This window comes from Triticum aestivum, chromosome 1B (assembly GCF_018294505.1).
Source record: "Triticum aestivum cultivar Chinese Spring chromosome 1B, IWGSC CS RefSeq v2.1, whole genome shotgun sequence".
NCBI classification, from domain to species: Eukaryota; Viridiplantae; Streptophyta; class Magnoliopsida; order Poales; family Poaceae; genus Triticum; species Triticum aestivum.
The window spans coordinates 661129839-661139110 of NC_057795.1; the positions used below are offsets into that span (position 1 = coordinate 661129839).

The 9272-nt window shown below is 45.6% G+C and overlaps 1 long non-coding RNA gene across 2 annotated transcripts; it reads right to left on the reverse strand.

The window, feature by feature from the left end:
• Positions 1-6985: 6985 nt before the first annotated feature.
• On the reverse strand, positions 6986-7887 carry LOC123099104 (uncharacterized). 2 transcript variants are annotated; one of them, XR_006448087.1, is made up of 2 exons: positions 7669-7887; positions 6986-7568 (listed from the first exon to the last, which is right to left on the reverse strand). It is a non-coding gene; the product is annotated as an uncharacterized lncRNA (long non-coding RNA). The 2 variants fall into 2 exon arrangements; XR_006448086.1 differs by having other exon boundaries at positions 7651-7887.
• Positions 7888-9272: the final 1385 nt, after the last annotated feature.

A 9272-nucleotide genomic window follows, 5' to 3' on the forward strand; every position in this document is an offset into this window, starting at 1 on the left:
AACATAACTATTCTTAAAAAATGTTCACCTTTTTAATGAAATCGTTAACTTTTATTAAAAATAAGAAAGTTTCAACGTTTAACCTTATCATCGGCGTTTATTAAAATTGGATATAAAAAATGATGCACAATGGCACATGAAGTATTCTGCGCTTCTTTTTTTGCCCGATGCAACGCCCGGGCATTTGTAATAATAATAATAATAATAATAATAATAATAATAATAATAATAATAATAATAATAATAATAATAAAGCATGGATTGACTTTGTCAGGTTTACCATTACAATACGCTTTTAGAATTTGTATGGACAAAATCGTAATATAAACAAGGATACGCGGTGAAGATTTTCCTCCGAACGTAAATTTGGTCGTGGCTTCGATCCGAGTTACACGCCCAGCACGTACGCACAGTGGGCTTCGCGGCCCAACTTGGCGCTGTGGCCCAAGAAAGAAGGCCCACATAAGGCAAGGTGAAAATATTTGCTCTTGTAGAGAATTGAACTTGCGACCTCCCTCTCACAGATCAATCGTTGCAACCAACTGAGCTATCCCAGTATTTTCAGTAGATAAAATTGTTCTTTCTATTAAATAGTCCCACCTCGCCTTCTTTCGTCTAATCCACTCAATTTATATACGCCTTTGATCTTCGATGTATCAAGGAGCTATCTCGGGAATAAATAAACGAAGGAAGGAAAGAGGACGACATGCATATAAAGAAAGGAAGGAAATAAGAGGATGGCATGCATAGAAAGAAAGGAAGGAAATAAGATGCCGACATGTGAGAGAAATAAGGAAAGAAAGGAATTGAGTTCTCTTGTGACAGAGTAAGAAAAGAAAGGAATTCAGTCCAAATGAAGGAGCAGTAAGCAAGGAAGGAAAGATCCTCAATTTCAGCGGATAATAAGAAAGGAAGGAAGGAATTGCTTATAATTCGATATAATTGGATAATAAGAATTATATACAGCGGATATAATTGGATAGAATGCAAGGAAGGGAAGTTTTGCTAGCTTAATTTTTTTCGCCCGTACGTTCAACCGGCACGCACGCAAACTCTGTCTTGGTCGTGCGTTGATCACGTTCGAGGTTTTGTCCCACCTCGCTCCTTTCAACTGATTATCATCAATTTATATACAATCGCAGATTATCCATAATATCAACCAGCCTCCTCCAAAACAATAGACAGAAAATAGACTTACAATTACATGGCAGAGATACTCGGCGAGGCAACATAATTAACAAGAACTGAGAATCAGAGGCGAAACGAAGACGCGGTTCTTGCCGGGAGTCGGCGAAGATGAGGGTTCCTGCAGCGGTCGGGGCGGCGCTCCATATCGGCCTGCATGCACGCACTTACTTAGAAGGAGATGAGGAAGTTAGAGAGACACACAGAGGTAAGGGGAGAGGGGATAGCGCACTAGAACAAGGGCGCCAGTGACTTCCTGCATGCATGAATGAGGGCGTTGGCAAATCTCGGTGGAAGCACTGCTGGGTGTAGTATAATGTTTCAATAAAACAACATTCAATATAAAACTAAATAATCAAAATCATTAGAATTCAGATCTTTTGATAACTTTATAAAACACTTTACATGAATTATACTATCGAGGAGTATTTGAGGGCATCTTCAACGCCATTGCTCAAAAACGTCCGCAATGTCCGGACTATGCAGTTCAGACCGGGCGTGTTTTGCCATCGAGCGCGTGTCTGTATCGATCCGTCGATCGGTTCGGACGTAATTTTCCCGCAATCTGGAAACAAACTGGAGGGGCTTTGCGTGCATCCAGACCGCTGCCACGCTCAATTCTGACTGCCCTGACCCACCCAAAAAACCCTCCCTCGCATGCATCTCTTCCCGCTCGAAGCCGTCAACGCCGCTCCAGAGAACCAGTGCCACATTCATGCCAACTTAGAGTGATAATGTTTCAATAAAACAACAATCAATATAAAACTAAATAATCAAAATCATTAGAATTCAGATCTTTTGATAACTTTATAAAACACTTTACATGAATTATACTATCGAGGAGTATTTGAGGGCATCTTCAACGCCATTGCTCAAAACGTCCGCAATGTCCGGACTATGCAGTTCAGACCGGGCGTGTTTTGTCATCGAGCGCGTGTCTGTATCGATCCGTCGATCGGTTCGGACGTAATTTTCCCGCAATCTGGAAACAAACTGGAGGGGCTTTGCGTGCATCCAGACCGCTGCCACGCTCAATTCTGACTGCCCTGACCCACCCAAAAAACCCTCCCTCGCATGCATCTCTTCCCGCTCGAAGCCGTCAACGCCGCTCCAGAGAACCAGTGCCACATTCATGCCAACTTAGAGTGATAATGTTTCAATAAAACAACATTCAATATAAAACTAAATAATCAAAATCATTAGAATTCAGATCTTTTGATAACTTTATAAAACACTTTACATGAATTATACTATCGAGGAGTATTTGAGGGCATCTTCAACGCCATTGCTCAAAACGTCCGCAATGTCCGGACTATGCAGTTCAGACCGGGCGTGTTTTGCCATCGAGCGCGTGTCTGTATCGATCCGTCGATCGGTTCGGACGTAATTTTCCCGCAATCTGGAAACAAACTGGAGGGGCTTTGCGTGCATCCAGACCGCTGCCACGCTCAATTCTGACTGCCCTGACCCACCCAAAAAACCCTCCCTCGCATGCATCTCTTCCCGCTCGAAGCCGTCAACGCCGCTCCAGAGAACCAGTGCCACATTCATGCCAACTTAGAGTGATAATGTTTCAATAAAACAACATTCAATATAAAACTAAATAATCAAAATCATTAGAATTCAGATCTTTTGATAACTTTATAAAACACTTTACATGAATTATACTATCGAGGAGTATTTGAGGGCATCTTCAACGCCATTGCTCAAAACGTCCGCAATGTCCGGACTATGCAGTTCAGACCGGGCGTGTTTTGCCATCGAGCGCGTGTCTGTATCGATCCGTCGATCGGTTCGGACGTAATTTTCCCGCAATCTGGAAACAAACTGGAGGGGCTTTGCGTGCATCCAGACCGCTGCCACGCTCAATTCTGACTGCCCTGACCCACCCAAAAAACCCTCCCTCGCATGCATCTCTTCCCGCTCGAAGCCGTCAACGCCGCTCCAGAGAACCAGTGCCACATTCATGCCAACTTAGAGTGATAATGTTTCAATAAAACAACATTCAATATAAAACTAAATAATCAAAATCATTAGAATTCAGATCTTTTGATAACTTTATAAAACACTTTACATGAATTATACTATCGAGGAGTATTTGAGGGCATCTTCAACGCCATTGCTCAAAACGTCCGCAATGTCCGGACTATGCAGTTCAGACCGGGCGTGTTTTGCCATCGAGCGCGTGTCTGTATCGATCCGTCGATCGGTTCGGACGTAATTTTCCCGCAATCTGGAAACAAACTGGAGGGGCTTTGCGTGCATCCAGACCGCTGCCACGCTCAATTCTGACTGCCCTGACCCACCCAAAAAACCCTCCCTCGCATGCATCTCTTCCCGCTCGAAGCCGTCAACGCCGCTCCAGAGAACCAGTGCCACATTCATGCCAACTTAGAGTGATAATGTTTCAATAAAACAACATTCAATATAAAACTAAATAATCAAAATCATTAGAATTCAGATCTTTTGATAACTTTATAAAACACTTTACATGAATTATACTATCGAGGAGTATTTGAGGGCATCTTCAACGCCATTGCTCAAAACGTCCGCAATGTCCGGACTATGCAGTTCAGACCGGGCGTGTTTTGCCATCGAGCGCGTGTCTGTATCGATCCGTCGATCGGTTCGGACGTAATTTTCCCGCAATCTGGAAACAAACTGGAGGGGCTTTGCGTGCATCCAGACCGCTGCCACGCTCAATTCTGACTGCCCTGACCCACCCAAAAAACCCTCCCTCGCATGCATCTCTTCCCGCTCGAAGCCGTCAACGCCGCTCCAGAGAACCAGTGCCACATTCATGCCAACTTAGAGTGATAATGTTTCAATAAAACAACATTCAATATAAAACTAAATAATCAAAATCATTAGAATTCAGATCTTTTGATAACTTTATAAAACACTTTACATGAATTATACTATCGAGGAGTATTTGAGGGCATCTTCAACGCCATTGCTCAAAACGTCCGCAATGTCCGGACTATGCAGTTCAGACCGGGCGTGTTTTGCCATCGAGCGCGTGTCTGTATCGATCCGTCGATCGGTTCGGACGTAATTTTCCCGCAATCTGGAAACAAACTGGAGGGGCTTTGCGTGCATCCAGACCGCTGCCACGCTCAATTCTGACTGCCCTGACCCACCCAAAAAACCCTCCCTCGCATGCATCTCTTCCCGCTCGAAGCCGTCAACGCCGCTCCAGAGAACCAGTGCCACATTCATGCCAACTTAGAGTGATAATGTTTCAATAAAACAACATTCAATATAAAACTAAATAATCAAAATCATTAGAATTCAGATCTTTTGATAACTTTATAAAACACTTTACATGAATTATACTATCGAGGAGTATTTGAGGGCATCTTCAACGCCATTGCTCAAAACGTCCGCAATGTCCGGACTATGCAGTTCAGACCGGGCGTGTTTTGCCATCGAGCGCGTGTCTGTATCGATCCGTCGATCGGTTCGGACGTAATTTTCCCGCAATCTGGAAACAAACTGGAGGGGCTTTGCGTGCATCCAGACCGCTGCCACGCTCAATTCTGACTGCCCTGACCCACCCAAAAAACCCTCCCTCGCATGCATCTCTTCCCGCTCGAAGCCGTCAACGCCGCTCCAGAGAACCAGTGCCACATTCATGCCAACTTAGAGTGATAATGTTTCAATAAAACAACATTCAATATAAAACTAAATAATCAAAATCATTAGAATTCAGATCTTTTGATAACTTTATAAAACACTTTACATGAATTATACTATCGAGGAGTATTTGAGGGCATCTTCAACGCCATTGCTCAAAACGTCCGCAATGTCCGGACTATGCAGTTCAGACCGGGCGTGTTTTGCCATCGAGCGCGTGTCTGTATCGATCCGTCGATCGGTTCGGACGTAATTTTCCCGCAATCTGGAAACAAACTGGAGGGGCTTTGCGTGCATCCAGACCGCTGCCACGCTCAATTCTGACTGCCCTGACCCACCCAAAAAACCCTCCCTCGCATGCATCTCTTCCCGCTCGAAGCCGTCAACGCCGCTCCAGAGAACCAGTGCCACATTCATGCCAACTTAGAGTGATAATGTTTCAATAAAACAACATTCAATATAAAACTAAATAATCAAAATCATTAGAATTCAGATCTTTTGATAACTTTATAAAACACTTTACATGAATTATACTATCGAGGAGTATTTGAGGGCATCTTCAACGCCATTGCTCAAAACGTCCGCAATGTCCGGACTATGCAGTTCAGACCGGGCGTGTTTTGCCATCGAGCGCGTGTCTGTATCGATCCGTCGATCGGTTCGGACGTAATTTTCCCGCAATCTGGAAACAAACTGGAGGGGCTTTGCGTGCATCCAGACCGCTGCCACGCTCAATTCTGACTGCCCTGACCCACCCAAAAAACCCTCCCTCGCATGCATCTCTTCCCGCTCGAAGCCGTCAACGCCGCTCCAGAGAACCAGTGCCACATTCATGCCAACTTAGAGTGATAATGTTTCAATAAAACAACATTCAATATAAAACTAAATAATCAAAATCATTAGAATTCAGATCTTTTGATAACTTTATAAAACACTTTACATGAATTATACTATCGAGGAGTATTTGAGGGCATCTTCAACGCCATTGCTCAAAACGTCCGCAATGTCCGGACTATGCAGTTCAGACCGGGCGTGTTTTGCCATCGAGCGCGTGTCTGTATCGATCCGTCGATCGGTTCGGACGTAATTTTCCCGCAATCTGGAAACAAACTGGAGGGGCTTTGCGTGCATCCAGACCGCTGCCACGCTCAATTCTGACTGCCCTGACCCACCCAAAAAACCCTCCCTCGCATGCATCTCTTCCCGCTCGAAGCCGTCAACGCCGCTCCAGAGAACCAGTGCCACATTCATGCCAACTTAGAGTGATAATGTTTCAATAAAACAACATTCAATATAAAACTAAATAATCAAAATCATTAGAATTCAGATCTTTTGATAACTTTATAAAACACTTTACATGAATTATACTATCGAGGAGTATTTGAGGGCATCTTCAACGCCATTGCTCAAAACGTCCGCAATGTCCGGACTATGCAGTTCAGACCGGGCGTGTTTTGCCATCGAGCGCGTGTCTGTATCGATCCGTCGATCGGTTCGGACGTAATTTTCCCGCAATCTGGAAACAAACTGGAGGGGCTTTGCGTGCATCCAGACCGCTGCCACGCTCAATTCTGACTGCCCTGACCCACCCAAAAAACCCTCCCTCGCATGCATCTCTTCCCGCTCGAAGCCGTCAACGCCGCTCCAGAGAACCAGTGCCACATTCATGCCAACTTAGAGTGATAATGTTTCAATAAAACAACATTCAATATAAAACTAAATAATCAAAATCATTAGAATTCAGATCTTTTGATAACTTTATAAAACACTTTACATGAATTATACTATCGAGGAGTATTTGAGGGCATCTTCAACGCCATTGCTCAAAACGTCCGCAATGTCCGGACTATGCAGTTCAGACCGGGCGTGTTTTGCCATCGAGCGCGTGTCTGTATCGATCCGTCGATCGGTTCGGACGTAATTTTCCCGCAATCTGGAAACAAACTGGAGGGGCTTTGCGTGCATCCAGACCGCTGCCACGCTCAATTCTGACTGCCCTGACCCACCCAAAAAACCCTCCCTCGCATGCATCTCTTCCCGCTCGAAGCCGTCAACGCCGCTCCAGAGAACCAGTGCCACATTCATGCCAACTTAGAGTGATGCGACCTCTCACTGGCACTCCAGCATTGAAGCGGCACCAGTCGAGTTAAACAGAGATCGAATATACAATCCTATCGGTTCAATAAAGATCAAATGTTTAGTTGTCGCTAACATACAGGATCACATATACTTGGTTATCTCTACCTAATAATAAAGCGGCTAGCGTTTCTGTCGTCCGTCGTCGTGTTATTTTGCAAAAAAGCCCTTCAGTTTATCGGAAATTGCACTCGCAGTCCCAGTCCGGATTGAGCAGTGCTCGATGCAGAGGTGGGCGTTGGCTCGCTGCTCCTCCCGAGATGATGCAGGGTTGCGATGCAGTTGACTTGGTGGACGAGGGCCAGCGAGGCCGGAGGCGGAGCAAGGCGGCGGCGGACTGGGCCTTGGGCGTCGCGGCCGGATTGAGCAGTGCTCGATGCAGAGGTGGGCGCTGGCTCGCTGCTCCTCCCGAGACGAAGCAGGGGTGCGATGCAGTTGACTTGGTGGACGAGGGCCGGCGCCTTGACGACTCCGGCAAGGCAGAGAGGCCTAGGACGGACACGGGGAAGACGGATCCGTCCGTTTGCCGGCTGGATCGGGAGGTGGGCAAGCCCAGGCGGTGTGTGGCAACGGTTGAAGGTGCCGGCGGCCATGAAGCTCCGATGGTGGCGCTGCACAGAGTAAAAAAACGGAGGGAGCTGAGGTCAGGCAGGAGATGGAGAGCACGGGAACGAGGAGAGGCCGAGGCGCAACTGTGTGTGCTCTGCTCACCGGCGGCCTAGCCGACGAGCCGGCCGAGCGGCAGTGGACTGGCCAGCGAAGGAATGGGGATGTTGTGGATAAGGGGGCACACAGTGTGCGGCTCGGTGGGGAGTAGCGCCTGTTGCTATTTGTTTTAATCAATCGTTGTTGCTTGATGTACAGAGACTGGAAGCTGCTGGATGCAACGATTATAATTTTTTTCGGTGCTCATCCGTTGGATTTATATGCGATTTTTCATGGCGTTGCAATAAATGGTTATCTGCTAGGTGTCCCCTCCTCATATTGGTCCACTGTGATTATTTGACTGTACCGCCTTATACTCTAATGGCAACAGTTTCAACTTAGTAAGCCATATGCTCATATTCATGTGGCTGTGATCTCGGAAATAAAAGTTCATAGGAAAGGAATAGAAACCTTCACTGAACATAGGGTTGTGTTGTACATATACTAAGAAAGGTTTGTACAGTATGAAAATATGTTTCGAGATGAAACAAATTATGATTATTAGTCATGGCAGTTGTAGGCACAGCTAGAGTCAACTAGGTGTTGTAATGCTAGACTAAAGATGAACCTTGCTCGGAGAAAGTCCGCGGCCCTCCGTGGGATAATATATCTGACATGTTCTCGTTGTGCTTTGCAGAATTGTTCTTGGGAGCGTACCGAGCAGACCTTAAATGCAACAAAGCTCTGAAACGATGCACATATCATAATTTTTTGTATGGCACAGATAATTTAAAGAGCGATTGAATTTTGACTTGTACATTTTCTTATGAATAGCCGATTCTTGATGGTACACTAAACTTTTCTTGCTACCAAAAATCCTAAAAAGATAGAATTGAATGGAGCAAAGACAATAAGCTGCTAAGAACTCAGCAGAGCCGGATGAAGGAGAAAGGAACTAGGAAAAAGTTGAGAACCACATCTAAGCTTTAGATTAACTATCCAAAACCGGTATCATGTTTCGAATAATTGATGTGGGTGTCTATTGGCTAGAGGAGTGCGATATGTTTTTCTTCCGTTGCAACGCACGGGCATATTTGCTAGTTGACCTAAAACAAATTCATATTTAGTTCTTCTACGTGAAGAGAGCACATGTTCAGATCAACACAAGACTGAGGACGAGGACGATGTTGCCAACTCCGCCCCGCCCGCGCCCCGTCACCACAACCACTAAGTCGGCACGTCCAAGGGCGCCTCCGACAACAACGAAGAGTAGAGCATGGAAGTTCACTGGCGCCCGGGTCCAGGAAGGCCACCGCCCTTTTGCTCGGACTGAAGCCAAGCTTGGCGGCTCAAAATCGTCGGTCGATTAGCCCCTTGCAGGTTGTAGAGGCAGAGGCTATAGATGCGGAGCTGGAGGTTTAGTTCTTGGGGCTCATGGCCGGCTGAAAATGGGCGAACGGGCGCCAACAGTCATTTAGACTTGGTTTAGAGTATGATTTAGTTCAAATATGTCAAATTTATTTAGTTTGCTCCGGTCTAGATGAAAATCCGATTTACTATAAATGAATATCGTTTGGTTTGTTTAAATATCCATCAAATTTATTCACTTTTGTTAAATTTCTTCTGAAATGCAACCGAACATATGTGGATAGCTTTGGATGGTCGTCTTC